Raw genomic sequence first — 20,342 nt, forward strand, 5'->3', positions numbered from 1 at the left:
GTAAAAAAAAACTCAGTAACGATCTTTTTAACAAAGGCGTCGTCTGACAGACTACGCGACTAATGCCGAAATCTCACCTCGCCCTTTTCCTCTAACTGCCCGCTTTTCATACCTTTATTGTGTGGCTAGACAGCGTAGAACACCGATTGTTGAGCTCGTGTGTATTTCCGTTCTGCATGATTTTAATTTGCGTAGTCTGAAAGACTACCCCTTTGTGTTTACGTAGGTAAAATTTATAAAGTTGATTAACGTTACATCGGCTAATATTCTTTAGAATGTAAGCTTTATATAATCTTTGTGTTTTAGTGTGTGAAGTTTTGTTCTCAACAAATTGGCAAACAAAATGGACCTTGAGAAAGATCAAATTTTGAAATATTTAGAAGAATCTTGATTTTGAGGATGGAGCAAGTAAAACTTCCCCCGGGCCATGAAAAAACGGAAGACACAGGTGATTCTGATGCTGACCCAAATTTCAATTCTGACTAAGAAAATGTGACTAGTCTCAAATTTTCTACTCTTTGGAGTGAGTTTAGAGATTCGGAAGAGGGAGAAGATGGTTCTTTAGAAAATCCTGTTCAAGGACCACCCCAATGGCAAGGAAGAAAGATTTGTGTTTTCAGTCCTCCAAGACTCAGTCGTATGACAATACACTTCTGTTTTCGTTGCTCCAAGCCATGTGTGGAGAGCATCAAGCCAGTATCTCTTGTGAATGTCTGGGCATTTAGATGTATCTTCGAATATCTAGTGCTAAATGCTGCAGCTATTTCTGCATATGTTAACAAATTGATACGACTGAATATGTTGATATTCTACTATGTTTAGAACACCTGTCATACCTAATACGCAGTTCATGTTCACCCAGACCTTTTATTTTTCCCTTATTGAATGTACTTATTTCTGCAAGTATAAGGTTTCACTGTAAATATTCCTTTTTTTAACCCAAGGTAGTCCGTCAGACTACGCCTTTGTAATAACGTTCGGTACAAACCGTTTTTGTAATCTAGGGTTAAGTTCATTGAAAAGTAGACAAAATGTTTGTTTGCGCATCCTCATGATAACTGAATGTGTTGAACACCAGGATTTTATGAAGGATATTATGGAGGGTTTACAGAAGTTTATGAATAACAGAGCTTAGTAATAAAGTGAGATCTGAACCAGTGCAGCAGACTGTATCCAAGTCAGCTCAACTTTCTTTTAGATAAGTTACTTTTCCTAAATATTGCAAATTGGTATTGTTTTAAGCACTTTATGCCGGTAAAGTATAATAATTGCAGGGAAATCCCGTAACTGGTTGTTATTTCAGTGGTAGTTCCCGCCGAAAGCACAACATTTCTGATTCACATCGTTTGGCTATCACTGAGTATTTACTTCTTACAAATAAATTGACTAAATTGCTCCAAACTTAACACAAATACAGTCTCCTCAGATTGATTGAATCTACTCAAGCCGTTCCTCAGAAACTGACAAATCTCAAGATGATAACAGACCCAGCACTAAATTATGCTATCATCTAGAAGTAAAATGTAAATTACCTCGATCTAGAGGAGTTGGAAACAGCAGCCACGTCAAATATGGAGGGTGTCCAAACATCACACATTAAATGACCTTCAAAAGGTAAAAAAATGAAGTTTTGCACGAGCTAGCATGCAACTACTTTCTTCTTGCTTAGTTATTTTTTTTTAGTTTTACGTCCCACTATTATTTCCTCTAGGGCATCCTTTCCCAACCTTTTCCACATTGCGGCCTCCTTTGGAGTCTACAATCATGAGAAGGACCCCTTGCAATATATACGGTTACTATTATATTTCTGCCCATGTTAGTATATGGGTGTGAGTGTTTGTGCTTTTCTTTGTAGTGGCGTAATCATGTTAGAGTGATATGATGCCTACTCCGTAATCTGGTGGTCCTGGATTTCAAACCTGGAGCCGGACACCTTGACTAAGATGTTGTAAATATATAAATAATTCCAGTAAAAAAGAAAACTAAATCCCAATAGCCTACACATCAGATATATCAGAGAGAAAATCACTCAATTTGAAGTAGAAATAGCAATCAAAAAATTAAAGCCCAGAACAGCTGTTGGACCCGATGGAATACCTCCATATTATAAACGGGTGTATAGATGCATTTACGTATCCAATATGGATCGCATTCAACCTCTCTCTGAAAACATGTTTTTTTCCAGACAAATGGAAGTAATCTATAGTTTGCCCAATACGAAAGGCTAATAATGAGAATGAAATAAAAAACTACCGGCCCATATCAATTTTATCCACTTTTGCAAAAGTATTTGAACAAATTTTATACAGACGGATAATTCACCACATACAACCAATAATCTCATCATATCAACATGGCTTTATTCCACACAAATCAACAACAACAAATCTTGCAACTGTCACAGACTTCATAGCAAACTCGTTAGATGTTGGATGACAGGTATATGTAATATATATAGTTTTCGAAAAGGCGCTTGACAGTCAATCACAAAGCATTATTACATAAGTTAAACAACTATAATTTCTCTTCTTCTTTGATCAAATTCTTCTCATCATATTTAAGCAACCGTAAACAAAACGTTATCTACAAAGATTTAAATCAACTGACTATACTGCGTACTCTGGAATTCCACAGGGTTTCAACTTAAGTCTGTGTTTGTTTCTTTTATTCATTAACGATCTTCCTGATCACATATCATTAAGTGACAAATTGCTCTTTGCGGATGGCCTCAAAATATACGCCAGGATAGAGACCATCAATGACTGTTTCAACTTACAACATGACTTGGAAAATATTGCTAATTGATGTTTTCTTAATAAACTTACTGCAAATATAAATAAATGTAGCATTCTATCGTTTACTAGAAACAAAACTGAAGTAGAGTTTAATTATTCATTCAATCAGCTCGTATTAAACAGATTAAATTCAGTGAAAGATCTTGGGGTTACGTTTGATACGAAACTAACATTTAATGATCATATAGTGAACATAGTTAATGAATCTCTTAAAATGTTGGAACTGGAAAGGAGTTTAACAATATTACCACACTAACAAAAGTGTATTGTTCTTATGTCCGATCAAAACTGAAATATGCTGCTGTGATCTGGAACCCATCGCAACAACAATACCGACACCAACTGGAAAAAGTCCAATCCAAATTTATCAAATACTTAGTATACAAGAATACTGGAATCCATCCATCTTACGAAAACTATCCTACATTAATAGACAACTTCTGTATCCCTACACTAGAACAAAGGAGAAATGTAATAGATTTGATTTTTCTCCGTAAAATAGTACAAAATTAGTTTAATTGTACAGATCTGATATTGCCACTAAATTTTCATGTCCCGAAACTTAAAACTCGTGTTGAAAACTCTGGTCTGTTCTATTGTAAAAAAGGAAAGACCAATGTATTATTAAAGTCACGAATCTGGAGAATATTCTCTTCTTATAACAAATTATGTATCGAACACAAAGAAATTGATATCTGTAATATGAACTGTAGTACGTTCAAGAAAATTATTGTAAATTTATTTTATAATAAACCAACACTATAATTGGGCTTTGCCTGTTGTGTTGTTCACAAATAAATAAATAAATAAATAAATAAATAAATAAATAAATAAATTTAGAAAAAAAGAATTTTTCTGAAAAAAAGTATTAACTTCAACAAGTTAACATGATAAGTGTATGATTCACCGACTTACATAACTTCAATCAATGTGATGGTTGGTATTGTCTTTCAGCCACTAACCTGGAAATATTAGGATCAAACGAAGGAACTTAATCCGTCTGAGCATTAAGTCCATTCCTGCACTTATTATTCTTCTTCGATCATTTGACTTAAAATTGTATGTTTCTCACCACTGTGTGTGTACCTTTCTCAGATTGGCTTGCGGACCCCCTGAGATCGTCTTGTGAACCCCTGGGGATCCGCAGACCCCAGGTTGGGGAAAGCTGCTCTAGGCTAAAGGAAACGGATCATTAATGAAAATTGATGAATCTGATAGAATTGGTGAAATAGGGAACTCCGTAAAAATCCAGGGACACAATGTTACCCACCACAAAATCGCATAGCATGGGATAGATTCTTGGACCTCACACACAAGAAATAGCCGCTCTACCACTGACCCAGCCCTTAATTGTTTGGTGTAAAGATTGTTGCTATACTGGCAAACCAACTTTCCATGAACATCCGAAAAATAATCTTATATTATGCCATTGTGTTTCAGTATTTCTCATGATCCGCTACTAATTTAATAGATTGCGGCTGCATGTCCCAGTGTTATTTGTTAGTTTCGAGCTTCATGTCCTATTTCAAATCTCAGGCTATATGGTGTATTATTTGTGATCTAAAAGCGTTACTCAATGCGTTGAAAGGTATCAGACATTATACAAAACTAGCAGATTACCCGTTCTTCCCACGAGAAGAATACATTTAAATTTGCACATAAAGGGCAATAGGGGCTGAATTTGGATTTAAACGGCATCAGAAGTGTCACTGTTCATCTTAGCAACACGAAAAACTATGAATTCAACATTAATGTCGGTCATTTTCGATGGTTTTTAAATATCTCCCCCTCCTCCTCCCGTAAGTTGCACCGTCAAAGTGAAATAACAAAAAACATCCCAGGTTCGAACCTCATTTATGTTGAAATCTTGATCGAGATCGGTGAAGTGGTTCAAGAGCTATTAAGTCACAAACATAGTCACTTTCAATTTTATATATTAGAATAATCACAGGGCTGGATTAACCACTAAACAAAAGAACCACGTGCTTAGGCATCAAGGGAAGGGGGCACCACAAAAACTTTCCATAGCCAAATTTACCATGGTTCATAAGGAATATGATACAATACTGCTAATTTTGTAGATGAACCAAGATCCATAAAAGGGATCCCAACATTAAATGAAACAATTACATGAATATACATGCAATAATAACAAGAGACCTCAGAGAGTGAACAACTCCGGCAAGGGTCACAAGATCAAAAAAGATTAATCCCTCCACATAGCCTAAATAAAACACGGAAAATTCGTGTACACTTTGTGAAATTTGCATACTTTCTGTACAAGGTCAGTGGAGAAACACACACACGCATACTTCGTCAAAATTATAAACTCCTTCACGGAAGTAATAATAATAACAATAATGATAAAGATTGATAATAGTAATGAGTGAAGATCCAATGAAAGAATTTCCAAATAAAAAAAAAATAGGAGTAAACTTCTCAATATAAAATAAAAGTGGAAGTGTACTAGAATAAACTATTGTTGGATTTCGATAAATGAAATTTTATTGTTATATTTTGAACTACACACACACACACACACACAAATGTATAGAGATACATACATATATGCATACACACACACACACACACATATATATATATATATATATATATATATATATATATATATATATATATATATATATATATAGCGATAAATTATGTCTAGTATAAAAATATATAACCATCTCGTCTCGAGAACTTATGTACCGTCTAGTCTCAAAAGACATCTCGTCTTGGAGACGAGATAAAACCAAAACTAATACAAGGTTAAATACATAATAAAGCACTTAAAGTGTGAGAAATTTAGAACCTACTGATGAGCATACAGCAAATCTCAGAAATTAAGACGGAAGCAATTGACAATTGGACAAGACAAGGATGATGAAGTGATAGTTCCTGGGGCAATATTATTTTACCTTTTTGAGCTGTCCGACTTGGAGGTCAACAAGTTTTTTATGTTTGGATGTTTATCAGTCGCGCTCCAACATTCCAATATTTTTAATCCTAAAATTTCCCTATGTAAGAGAATTCTACTGAGGGTATAGTTTATGTTGTCCATACGTTCCACAATTTGAAAGAATAAGTCTTCGCCTGAATTATGATTTCATTGGCTAAGATCGGTGGTTCCCAATCTTTTTTGACTAACAGGATATTTTACTAAAGGCCCATGATATTATAACACTATTGTTTGATTTTTATGAATAATAATATAAATTACAAGTGTAATCTTATAAGTTTCTATAAAGAAATGACTCTGTGTAGTAATGAGCATTGTCGCTGTAGCTGGTAGCTTTTACTAGTATACCTGAAAATTTATTTAAAATTACAGTAAAACACCTCTCGTTCGTCCTCGGCTGATCCGTCACACCACTTGATCCGACCATGCTCGAGCCGAACTTGTCCGGACTCCTCGGTGACTCACGGGGCGCATTGTCGTTTACTGCCGTCGCGGCATCGTTGTTTACTTGTTGTTACAGCTTCTCCGCTTTAGTGCTCTGTCATCTCTTGTATCGATTATTACGTTGTGTGTGTTCTCTGTATTGTGCTGTGCAATTTTTAGTGCTTACTCTTCATATGCTTTTACTGAAGAGAACAGGACAATCATTTTTGAGCTCAGAGATTGTTTATTTTACCATAAACCCGCTTTTTCTGTATTTTTCTGATAATTCGATCTCTTTTGCGCTTCGACCATACTCCCAGTCCCAAAGGTAACTGATTAGAGGAGTTCTACTGTATTAAATCTCTCTCTCTTTCTCTCTCTCTCTCTCTCTCTCTCTCTCTCTATATATATATATATATATATATATATATATATATATATATATATACAGAGAGAGAGAGAGAGAGAGAGAGAGAGAGATGAAAGTGACTATGTTTGCAACTTAATAACTCCTAGGCCAACTAACCAATCTCGATCAAATTTTCAACATAGATGAAGTTCGATCCTGGGATGGTTTTTATCATTTCCCTTTGACTATGCAACTTGTGAGAGAGGAAGATGGGAGATACATAAAAATACATAGAAATTGAAAGTGACTACGTTTGTGACTTAATACCTCTTGAACCACCCGACCGATCTCGATCAAGATTTCAACACAAATGAGGTTTAAGCCTGGGATGTTTTCTGTTATTTCACTTTGACAGTGCAACTTAGGGGAGGGGGAGGGAGAGATATTTAAAAACCGTCGAAAATGACCGACATTAATGTTGAATCCATAGTTTTCCGGGTCGCTGAGATGAACAGTGACACTTCTGATGCCGTTTAAATCCAAATTCAGCCTCGAAACTTGAGACAGAGAACAGGAATATCTATAATAAGGAGTTGTGCATTTAAAGTTTTTATTTCAACCCGGCGTAGCAGGTAATCAACACTAGTATATATATATATATATATATATATATATATATATATATATATATATATATATATAGAGAGAGAGAGAGAGAGAGAGAGAGAGAGAGAAAGAAAGAGAGAGAGAGACTGTGTTTATCTAATATTATACCAGGTGTATCAAAAGTACGGGGCCATAGGAAAACTTCGTTATGCGTCAAAGATACGAAAAAATGTAAAGCTGACGGAAATCAGTGGTTTTCAATCTAAAATGGTGGAATTCCTTCAATCGCACCAGCCCTTTTGGCTCAACACTTATAAGGTGCCTTGCGTCAAATGAAAAAGTTGTTTCCAGTTCTTAGACTGTAAGAAGGCAACATAAGAGCACACGACAATGACACGGAGAAGGTGCAAATTGTGAGGAAATCTATAACACTTCGAATCTGTTTCCCTACGGTGAGGGCCTAAGGTAACAGTCTGTTGAACTGACAATCCGGAATTTTCATTTAGCATTGGCGATTTACCAGTATGGATCCTAAATGGCTGATCCCATAAGAACAATTCCACCATTTTAGATTGAAAACCACTGATTTCCAACAATTTCCTCTCTTTCCATTTTCTTGTACCTTTATTCATAATGGAGTTAGGCTATTACATAGAATTTTTGATACCCCCGGTATTAGTCACATGATGTACAAGCCGTATGTACAGGGTGTCTAGAAAGTCTGTATCCAATAACAGAACTGTTTAGCACTATGTGTCTACCACAGTCCTCAAGACTCTTTCTTCAGAACAATCGCTTCGAAATATTAGACAGAAAACGGGATTCCACAACATACATCTCAGATTTCAGCATGTGTCATACATGCATGAGGTACAGATCTTGTTACAAAGGTAGCCATTCCACAAGCTCCTGTCAATACTCAGTATGGAGGAATATCTTTGAGTTTACATCCTGCTATATCTGCGTAACACGGCAGCGTCCCGTATTGCAGAAATATTCACGACGAACGTCAATGACATTAAATTCTGATGCAATTTTATCATCTAATCATCTAATCTTAATCTAAAAAATAAAAAAAAATATTCGGGACATGTATAAGGGGGTCAGCGAATTTAAGAAAGGCTATCAACCTCGTGCTTATATATTAAAGAAATCTGACGGAACAGTTCTCACCGATACGGATAGCCTCTTAAATAGATGGAAAGATTTCTTTGATGATTTGCTGAACACGCAACCAAAAACTAATGTGCGTGGAGAAAAGGAGATACACACCGCAGAACCGTATATTCCAGAACCCAATCGAATAGAAGTGGAAGCCGCTATAAAGAAATTGAAGAAACACAAATCTCCGGGTGTAGATGAAATTTCGGCTGAGTTAATTTTAGCTGGAGGCGAAAAATTGTGGAACAAGATACACAATCTCATTCTCCTTATCTGGAACAAGGAAGAATTGCCACAAGAGTGGAAAGAATCAATCATTGTTCCAATTCACAAGAAAGGCGACAAAACTGACTGTAATAATTATCGAGGCATTTCTCTTCTGTCAACATCCTATAAAATCCTTTCAAATATTCTGTTAGCAAGATTGACCCCATACACAGATGAAATTATTGGAGATTATCAGTGCGGATTTAGACGAAATCGATCAACTATCGACCAAATATTTACTATTCGCCAAATACTCGAAAAGAAGTGGGAATACAATACCCCGGTACATCAACTATTTATTGATTTTAGAAAGGCTTACGACTCGGTTAGGAGAGAAACATTATACAACGTTCTTACAGAGCTTGGAATACCGAGAAAGCTAATTAGATTAATTAAGATATGTTTAAGTGAATCCCAAAGTAAAGTCCGGGTAGGAAAATTTTTGTCCACGAGCTTCCACGTCGAAAATGGCCTGAAACAAGGAGATGCGTTGTCGCCATTATTATTTAACTTTGTGCTGGAATACGCTATAAGGAAAATCAAAGATAGCAACCAGGGTTTAGAGTTGAACGGCATTCACCAGGTTATGGCATATGCTGATGATGTAAATTTAATAGGGGATGATAGGAGAACAGTAGAAATAAATGTAGAGATCTTATTAAACGCTTGCAGGGACATGGGTTTAGAAGTAAATGCAGATAAAACTAAATACATGGAAGTGCGTCGGGACCGTAATACGGCAAATTGTGGAGGCGTTAAATATTAAATAATGCTTTTGATAAAGTGGATACTTTCAAATATTTAGGATCAATATTAACAGACGAAAATCATATTCACGAAGAAATTAAATGTCGACTAAAAGCAGGAAATTCGTGTTACTATTCGGTTCAAAATCTCTTGTCGTCGCGAATTCTGTCGAGGAATTTGAAGCTTAAAATATATAAAACGATAATCATGCCTGTTGTTCTGTATGGTTGTGAAACATGGTCGCTTACTCTGAGGGAAGAACATAGAATGAAAGTATTTGAGAACAGGACCCTGAGAAGAATATTCGGACCCAAGAGGAACGAGAATGGGGAATGGCGGAAGCTTCATAGTTTATACGGTTTACCCAACATTGTTAGGGTCGTCAAGTCTAGGAGGCTTAGGTGGGCAGGTCATGTAGCTAGAATGGAAGAAAGTAGAAACGCTTTCAAAGTCTTGAATGGTAGACCCATAGGAAAACGACCATTAGGAAGACCTAGGCGCAGATGGGAGGACAATATTAAGATGGATCTCGCAGAGATAGGAATACAAAGTAGAAACTGGATGCAATAAGCTAAGGATAGAAGTCAGTGGAGAGCTTTTGTGAACGCGGCACTGAACCTCCGGGTTCCATAGGCCATAGAGTTAGTTAGTTAGTTAATCTTATGTGGGTGCTGTCTATTTGAAGAATAATGGGCCAATAATACTTATCTTAAAAACCATACTACACAATTAATATTAGAAATCAATGTAGTTTGGTGACGATGAAGTAGTATGCATTCGTGTTTGATAGGTTCCTAGAACTATTTCCTAATCTACCTAGTAACATAAAAAATTGCCTTCTAAGAAAATATCACTCTCTGGAAGAAAGAAGTTTCCCTTTTAATTTTGTGAAAGGATCATTATCTAATTGTAACTCTGTGGTCAAAGTTATTTTCCGTTCTATAATACAGTATCTGCAACTTATATAAATGAAAGTTTTTAATATTCTGTGCTTCAGAGAAGGTCGATTCCCGTGCGTAGGCGCCTCCCTGATTTCATTAGACTGTCATTAAACTTCCAGTTCTGAGCAATTTAGTAAACGCTGGTTTGTCACAATGCTGATTATTATAAATAGATCCCTTTCCACGATTTTAAAGCAATTTTCTAGTCTGTGCTGTGGCTTATTGACTTGCGTATGTCTCCTATTAACCAGTAAAGTTGCGTCCATCCCTCTCTCAAAAAACAACTATCCTGTCTCTCATCAGTACACAGCTATTTGTAATACGAAACCAATCTCTTCACTAGGTCCACACTTTACACAAAACCTAGAGAAAGATGGCTATGTGGATGAAACACTAACTCTTGAATCAGTTTTTTAGATTGCAATTAAAACAGGCCAGAGTGTAGTAGAGATGCATCCCACACGCTGCTTTTTAGAAGTCTGTCAATAAATGAATTGCACATAATCATTGGAGAGCGAATAACCCTGCAACCATCACCCAGAACATTCAATTGAGCAGATGCTATGTTGTTGCACATTTCTTTTTGTTCGGCGGATATCCTTTGGTAGAGCAGAGAATTATCCTGTAGGTGTGTCAAGGCCTTGTTAGTCACCCCCGATTGAAAACATGTTGCATGAATTCACAAAAGGCTTGTTCACAATTCCATTCAAGCTTTCAAAGCTATGAAAAAAAAAGCCTTACGTAATTCTTCCAGTTCACAGAGGCATTTGGAGCAGAGAGCTCTTTTGTAACTGCCTCTTCAATATACAAAGCTGTCTGAAATGAAACAACTTTAATTAACTCGACTCAACATCGCCACGAGGCTACATATCAGACCTTTTGTCATGTAGGTTTACAGGGTGAAGAAGTATCACACATACTCAGGACCAGTACCTGTTATTCAATCAAGTGCATTCAAGTTTTACCCATCATTCAAGATTTTTGCCGGCTTGTCCAGTAGTTTAGGTAATACGATATTCCATAAACACAGACTATCACTTGTACAGTCAGCGGCAAAAAAAAGTTGAACCCCTAACTGCAATACCGCCATTAAGTCGGGTCCAGTACTATTCCTGTTATCATAAACGCCTGGACAGGTGCAACCCAAGTTACACGTAACTTTTCAAGCGGTTAGTAAGCCTGTGTAGCACTGAAACAGGCTTTTGCTATGCAATTGATGGACGAAAAAAATTCCTCGCTTCAAGATTGAGGGACTTGTTGTTCAATGAGTGCCATATATCGAAGACATTATAGCTCGTTGTGTGTATCATTTCAATTTATACTGCATATGAGAAGAAATAAAAGAACATTGATCGTACATGAGTTAGAAAATGGTTGAAATAAACTGAAAATACCAAATCTAGAAGAATTGTAAGAAATAAGTTTGTAAATCCCTGTCTCAATTCATGATCCTACTCCAGTTTCCCTTCATTCCAATATATCTCAGGAATAGTGTCAAAACCAGTGTTCGAAGTGGGAAAAAAGCAGAGGCGGTAGATTTTATTATGATTTTGACTCAACATACCGGCTATTTAAATATTGTCTTGCACTGAGAAACCAGAGACGGTATGTCCTCATTACTGAAAAACTAGAGGCGATATGGCATACCACCGCATACCGTCTCACTTCGACCACTGGTCAAAACGTTTTCCTTTAAGCACGGTTTTAATTCTTGGAAAGAGTCAGAAGTCGGATGGTGCTATATCTAGAGAGCACAGCGAATGTGGACAGACAGAAATATTTTTTCGGCCAAAAACTCGCAGATCAAAAGCAAGATGCGGCACGGCGCGTTCTCGTGGTGAAGAAGAAGCCATTTACCCTTTTAATCGGCGGTTGAAATGCTTTTCATGGACTCATACGAGATGTTTAGTTCTTTGGAAAGCTCTCGAATAGTCATTCTTTTGTTAGAACAAATCATTTGTGCCACTTTTTGCACGTTTTCATCTGTTTTTTGACGTCGAAGGACGTCTCAATTGTTGCTCGTTTTCAACCGATTCCCTGACGCTTTTGAGTCTCTCATACCACTTGTAAACAGTCTTCAATGTCACCGTTTCTTCGCTATACACCGATTTCGACACTTGAAGTTCTTTGGAGAACGAACCTTAATGTTGGTGCGCGATAGACATTCTTTAACACGTCCTCACTCGTCTGCCTCTGGAAGACACTAACTGTACTAAAGATTTACTAGCTAAAATTGGTACATCATCGATAGATGACACTGTGCAACTACATTCATCGTACTTTTTGATCATTACTTGTATTACGATGATAAATTTATAAGATATTAATATGCTTGGCTTGGCACAACTTCAAAAAACTTTTATAGATAATAATTATTATAAATTAATTTTTGATTTTAAGCGCTTTATTATTGTCTGCTTTTTCAGCACTTTTATTATTTTTGCCCTTAAGTGCCTTCTTTTAAAGTCAGTGCCTTCTTTTAAAAAAATAATAATAATAAAGTTTTTACGTCTTGTATTACAATGAATTTTTGAAATCTGCTGCTTTTCTTTTAAAAAGTTCTTATTTGCTGCTTTTTAGTGCGTTTTTTACGTCAGTTAATTTTTAATGTTTTTAAATATGTTTTTAAAAAATTTTTCAGTTATACAGTAGTTTAATTAGATTTCTGGACTAGAAATAGGGCACTTACTCCGTATAAAATGGATCTCTCTACAAAACATGGGTAAAGATTATGTAATTATCAAGTTATTAGAACATTATATACCATATATAATAGCATTGTTTCAGACTAACTCATTACATTAGTGAAAACAGTAACAAAATATCACGTAATAAGATGATGTTATTGTCCCAAATCGTAAAGTGTATTAGTTGTATCGAGTTTGGCATAACGTCATTTGAGAGCTAATACTTAAAGCTAGCGAGTATGCGGAAATTTTGTAATTCTTAGAATCAGACGTAAAGTATTGCGCCGTGAAGATCAATGAACATTCCGCAAAATGTCTACAGCAGCCTTCGTGAATTTAATGCTGCTGTGACGTAGTATACTTCTTCCATTCAGAGAGAAATTTATCTGAACCCATTACTTACAAACAACTGAAAGAAATGGATATTCTTGAATGATTATTTTCCTTTCTTCTAAAGTATCTAGATGCAAATATTCATATAGTTCTTTGGTGTATGTTGTGTCCATTTTGGCTTTTTTACATTTCTATTTTTAATTCTTGTTACTAACGTTTGTATCTGTTTCCTGTTTGAAGTGCCTAAATACCTTCAGCCTACTAACAACAAACTCTAGAGGGAATCAAGGTTGCCCATCGATAGAACGTTTACATTCTGTACCAAAAGTCGGAGATTTGCTCCCAGACCATGTGAGTTCGTGACGGACGACATTTTAGACAGAGAGATTCAAATGTGGGAACAGAGAGATACATCCACATAACTAATGCAAAATTAGAAATGAAAGAACAAATTATCACACAGCGTCCATATTCTGAGGGAAAATTTTGATTTTGTAGAGCATAACAATCAAACTTTGTCAGTCAAACATATAGTAGAAGTCCAAGGAATGATTTTTTTTTTAGTTTTGCTTATCACGATTATTCCTTATAAGCTAAATGGAACGAATGTTTAATAACAGTAAATGATTGTGAAATTAAATTTTTGTACTCTAGACCACGTACACTGAAAATACAGGCGCAACCCACTAGACCAGCAAGGAGAGGTTAGAGATATTCCAGAGATTACAATGTTAGCTTTAGATCCTTCTAACTCGTATACCCTTTAATCATATTTCCTATCTTTATTAATCTTGGTTTATATTTTACGACTATATATATACCATATCTAGATCCATGGTTGTTGAGTAAGAACATTTACTTGTGAGACCTTGTACTACTTGAGACGCTAAGCTTTCTCGACTACCATGTACCTCAAACATTATTTTTCGGCATATTGTAAGATCTGTTTGATTATTTATAATAAATAATATTATTAGTAAAAATAAACAAAATATATTTCAAATTTTCATGCCTCAAAAATGAGGGGATTCTTGAGATATGCGAGAAGAACAATGTTCGTTAAGTAGTATTTCCGCGGGTAAGTGGTTAACGTCGTGACTTAACCAGAAGGTTCTTTGTTCGAAACCCGGGTCAGAAACTGTAGTTTCGTTATTCTTTATTCTCCAAATTTTAAGTTCATTCTCTCCTTGTTCAATCGTCCGATACTTCGGAATGAGTTCACATTAATTCGACAACCTTAGATGTGATGCCCGCAAGTTCAGCTGAGGAACTTTGGTTCTTATGCTTCACAAAATCACAATTTTCCTCAGAATATGGAAATCATTGTCCAATCATTTGTCTGTCCGTTTCTAACCTTGCTTCAGTTACGTGAATGTATCAATCTCTGTCCCCATATTTGAATCTCTCTCCCTCCTTTCTCTCTCAACGTTATCCATCACAAACTCACATTGCCTGGAATCAAATCTTCGACTCTTGAAACCAGATGTAATCGCTCTACCAATGGGCAATCGTTACTGTCTATAGTATCGCTGTTAGTAGCTCGCGGATATTTAGCCACTTGAAATAGGAAACATTCACACTAAACAAAAATCGGTAAACAGTCACTTTCATTGTGGAAATTTCTAAGATACCCCTCGTACTGCGCGGCCAATCACACAGAAAGTGAGTGATACACTGGGAAAAGCTGAGCGACACCGCCATGTAAAAAGTCATGACATCGCCAATGACTTAAACATCTAAGACGAGCGTTAAATCGTTCGGAGGATGTTGAATAGTGTTCTTAACCCTTAGTTGTATACAACCCACCTTACTTGGTCGTATTTATGGTTGCATATTTTAGGATGAGTTTTTCTCAGATGCAGAAATTACTTGATTTTTTAAAAATAATTATTTTTTTTTCAAATATTTTATATGCATAAACCTTATTTCGGAACAGATTACTCGATTAGTGAAAACCGTATCAAAATATGACCAACCGTTCTCGATACAATCGCGTACAAACATACAAATATGCAAACATACGGGTCAAACTGAGAACTTCTTTTTCTTAAACGGTTAAAAATATATTGTTCTATTGTTCCCCATCCAAACAAATCTTGGACAGGGAGTCCAACACTTTGCATGAAATTGGAAACTAAAAATAATTACGTATTGAACATTTTGCAAAGTTTCTTAGATTCATCCAGTGTTTGTTTGAACTTTTTTTTTCTTTTGTGGACCTTCAGCTGAGACTTTCTTGCTATTTTTACAATGATTTACTTTGGAGTTTGGTATGACTCAACGCAATATCAACACCAAAGCTCAGAAGAAAGATATTTGACCGTACCGAAAGAGCCATGTCTCTTATACAAGGAATTCACTGACATGAAGTTACTGATATTACAAGCCCCTCATATGTAACTCAGGTCCATTTTTACAACACTTGATTTAAATTTGTATTTCCTAAACTCTAAAAAAAATCTAGAAGATTGCGTAACCTAAATAATAAATTATGTGTGAAAATAAGTTCGTGCACTTGTGAGATTTTAATTTTGGGACTCAAGTCTCTACAACGTTGAGTAGTACAAGTAGAAGTGCTAAAAGTATTCGGCATTTTGGCATCAGATGGCGTCACTGAATCTCACGGTATGAGTCTCAGCGGGTCATGTCTAATGCCATATGTCAGCTGGCGGTTGAATTTAGCAGATATATAAAACGTGTAGGAATTCTAATAATCAAATGTAAGATATTTCACCGTGAATATGTGTGAAATTTCTACAAAACTGCACTACATTTTACAATTTCGCAGTGATAAACCGTTTGGATAAAGCTGACTGAGTGCCACTTGATCTGACTCAAAACATTTACTCGATTGAATTTGAGCCACTTCTGAAGTTGATACTCGTGAGTAATGAAAAGTGGATAACCTACAATAACATTTAGAAAAAAAAAAGAGACCGTGGACGGAGAGAGCAGCAGGGACGCACGCAGGAGCTCACATATTTTATGAAAATTTAATATAATTTTAGGTCTGATTTTACAAATTTTAACATGATTTATCCTCGTATTCAGTTTTGAACACTTCCGAAATAAATTCTTGCATACGTCCCTAAAGCTCACAGTGACGTCCAGGAAGGGAACTTTACCGTAACGGATATTCTAAAAATAATTTCCGTCATTTTCTTCGCATATTTGACTACTTTGGCCCGTTGAGCATATGTGGGTATACACCATAGTTTTAGGATTCATTAATGCTTCAGCAACAAAACAATAAATTTGTCTTCAATTATTCATCGTAATCATTCTTTCTTTCTCTATTGGAACACTGCCTGCTATCCAACGTATCAATAGGTGCAAAATACTCAAAATTAAGCAAAAATGTAGATCACTCACCTCTGGTTTGAAAGGCCACTGGTTCAATCCCAGGCTCTGTGAGTTTGTTCTGGAAAACATCGTGACCGTTGATTTTCTCGGGGCTCTCCCGCTTCCTCCCATCTCCTCTTTCTGCCAATTATTTCATATCATTAATAATGTCTCCCTTAGCCTATAGAGCATACGCGTAGAACAAAAAAACTAAAAATTTCATTTTTTTTCCTAAATTGACGATTTGATAAAAGGATAAGTCAGTATATGTTTTAAAGGCGTTGATATTTTATTTCAAGTACCGAGGCTGTATTAGACATGTTCCGTCTTACGGTAATACTAAATTCCTAGATGTATGACAATAACCGTATGTATGTTGTATTCCCATTCATTCTCGAGTATTTGGCGAGTGGTAAACATTAAGCAGTTATACCAAGGTAAAGATAATGTAAATACTAAGGCAGTATTTTTGAACAAGGAGATAGCATACTGTTCAGTTTGTTAAAATTCATGAAGAAAGTTCGTTGCAAACAAATATAATAATAATAATAATAATAATAATAATAATAATAATAATAATAATAATAATAATAATAATATAAACTCTATAGCGTATGGCCGTGCCCGTGGAGTTTCTCGGGATTCTCCCTTTTCCTCCCACTTTCTTCATTCCACTATTTCATTCATTTCTCATAATCACCGTCTCCTTTAGCCTCACCGGCATAAACGTGGGACGTAAAACTCAAAGATTTCATTGCATTTTCTATGGCCTATGGAACCCGAAGCTTCAATGTCGTGTTCACAAAAGATCTTCATTGGCTTCTATCCTTAGCCAACTGGACCGAGTTTCTATTTTGTATTCCTATTTCTACGAAATCCATCTTAATCTTGTCCTCCATTTGCACCTAGGTCTTCCTCATGGTCGTTTTCAGATTGGAATTCCAGTTAAAACTTTGAAAGCGTTCCAACTTTCTACCATTCTGGCTGTGGCTACATGGCCTGCCCACCTGAGCATCCTAGATTTGATGACCCTTAACAATGTTTAGTAAACCGTATAAACTATGTAGTTCTTCGTTATGAAGTTTCCGCCATTCCCCATTCGCGTTCCTCTTGGGTCCCGATATTTGTCTTAGGGTCTTGTTCTCAAATACTTTCAGTCTGCGTTCTTCCCTTCAGAGTAAGCGAGCATTGTTTCGCAAACCATACCGCACAACAGACACGATTAGAGCTTTAATAATAATAATAATAATAATAATAATAATAATAATAATAATAATAATAATAATAATAATAATAATAATAATAATAATAATGCCAGAAAAGTAGAAGCCCTTGCTCTGTCTGACTGCATAGTGCCTACGGATATATTAACAAACGAAGGAATAAAGCTCATTAAACAACTGTATAAAAGCATTATGAGCTCATTAAATTCATTCAGTACAGTTTCAATGACACCGTTCTGAAAGTTCGATTTCATCTTGTTGGGCCCCGCCCCCCTTCGCCCGGTTTCCAGTATTTCCACATCGTCACCAGAAGGGCATATGACGTAACTTCTGCAACACATTTCCTTTCACCTCTCTCTCTCTCTCTGTCTCTCTCTCTCTCTCTCTCTCTCTCTCTTTCTCTCCCTCCCACTCTTGTAAGCGCCGGATGCCACGTTGCCATGTATTTGCACATAAAAACGCAAGTCTATCTTATCGAATTGAAAGCGAATCCACTACATAGTCTCAATAATACATATAATATTTAATTAGACACCAACTACTTGACAATGTTTATCGACTTACTATTGACATTAGTTGTCCAAATGCGTTGTCATAACTTTCCCGATCACTTGAATGCACTGAACGGAATCTTGAAAAACTCTCCTTTTTCTCTCCTTTGCACACACACTAACACAATCAACTGACAACACTACGAGTACTAGCGAAGCTAAAGGCATAACATACAACTAAAGGCTTCCCCAAAATGAGTACGTCACTTGCTTGCTGACCAATAACCAGTTCTTTTAAACTCTTCCGTAGAGCGGCCTTCAACATCTTTGCCTTGTAGATCCGTACTCTTTAACAAGGTTGCCACTCAGGCAGTTTTGTCTCTAGATGTGCGACAATCCCGTCAGTAAATATCTACGTTACTTTGAGCCTTCATTTCTTAACGGTGTAGATCAGCGGCAAAGCTGAAACCGGGCAAATAAAAGGATCGGCAGACAAGAAAAACTTCGGGAACGGTCCAATATCTCGCGAAATATACAGACCAGTAAAACTAACCAAAACTAACAAACACACGTGTTAAATAGTTTTGAAAAAGATTTCCGATGATACCAAACGCAACCTCCTATCCCCACCACTCTCGGGGGTAACTTAAAAATTTTAAATGGAAACCCCCATTTTTTATTGCACATTTGGATCCTTCAGAAAAAGGGACAGTGATTTGACCCAGAATTGAAAACAGTGCCAACAGATATATAGGATGTTGCAAATGAAATGATCATCTGAGGTGTATCATTTGTAAAGGCTAAAAAATGAAAACTACAATACCTAGTTAATCAAAATTGTTGCCGTCTGCAACCACATACTCTTGCCATCGTTGAGCCTGCGATTGGTGGGAAAAGATGTCTGTAATTTACAATGCCAGGAAGTCCTCAATCTAGGGTTGCCAGATTTTGTAAAGGAAAAACCGGGACACCAATCTCAGTCTATATATAAAGTCAACAGAGATCCTACTCATTTAGTCAGACTCAATTAATTACCTGTCTTTTCGTGGTTACTACTCACAACTTCCCAGTTTATTGTATGTACAGTTAACAGAAATTATGCCCAACAAGGAATGAATAGAATATGAAAAATAACATTAAGAAGAACTTTCTGGCGTTCGTTATTCCAAATTCCGATTTGTTGTGTTTAGCAGGTTCTAAATATTACGCCAATTACGACACACCCTCCCATTCATGATTGGAGATATACTTTTCTCTTTATTGCATCATCACCTGAGTCAGGAACGATACCCTAAATGCAATATAAATTTAGCGTTTAGCAAGAAAAAAATACATTTACCCTAAACTTAGGACGATAAACAAAAAGTAAATATCTTTAAAGACAAAGTAAATAGGCTTTCCCCAAAAGTTTGACAGAAAAAAATCCAGTATCAAAATTAAACAAGACACTTAGGAGAATGGAAGTTCCAAAAACCTTCCATTTTTAGTTAAAAAAATACTAGTTGAATTTCTGAATCTGAAGAATGAAAACCGGGACAAACAGGCGTCCTGAAAGCCATTTTCGGGACAGTTAATTCTTTCATTGAAAACCGGGACGTCTGGCAATCCCTACTTCAATCGCATGTTGTACCCCTCGATCATCAGGGAGGGTCTCTCTTCCAAGAAGTGATCCATATACCAGAAGAGGTGGATAGGATGCCATGTGACGTGACATGTGGCCTAGCATATTATCGAACGTAATGACAACATGTCTGTTGGCCACTTCTGGATATTTGCGGACAAGTTTGTGTTGCAGTTCGTTCACTACTGTAACATATTGTGTTTGTAGTTTAACCTTGCCTGATAAATACACAGTGGTGCTATTCAACACCACTCTACCGCTTCCCCAATCCAGTTGTTAGAATTTCTCAAGTTCCCAGAACCGTCTCTTCACCTCTAGACTCAGTACATCTCCAGTAATATTTTTTCCCCCTGAAAATCAGTATACAAAGCATCAACTTATAGATGTTATATGA

At 36.3% G+C, this 20,342-nt stretch overlaps 1 protein-coding gene across 6 annotated transcripts in view; it reads right to left on the bottom strand.

The window, feature by feature from the left end:
- PMCA (plasma membrane calcium-transporting ATPase 3) overlaps positions 1–20,342 on the bottom strand; it is a 765,800-nt gene that overhangs the window by 674,870 nt on the left and 70,588 nt on the right. Inside the window, exon 1 of one of the 6 annotated variants that reach the window (XR_014131782.1) lies at positions 18,401–18,418. The exons of the other annotated variants lie outside the window; for them this stretch is intronic. The gene's annotated coding sequence lies outside the window, so the exon portion shown is untranslated. Of the gene's footprint in view, positions 1–18,400; positions 18,419–20,342 lie in introns of those variants that run through there. 6 annotated transcript variants of the gene reach the window in all.

This window comes from Thermobia domestica, chromosome 6 (genome assembly GCF_964235325.1).
Source record: "Thermobia domestica chromosome 6, izTheDome1.hap1.1, whole genome shotgun sequence".
NCBI lineage: Eukaryota > Metazoa > Arthropoda > Insecta > Zygentoma > Lepismatidae > Thermobia > Thermobia domestica.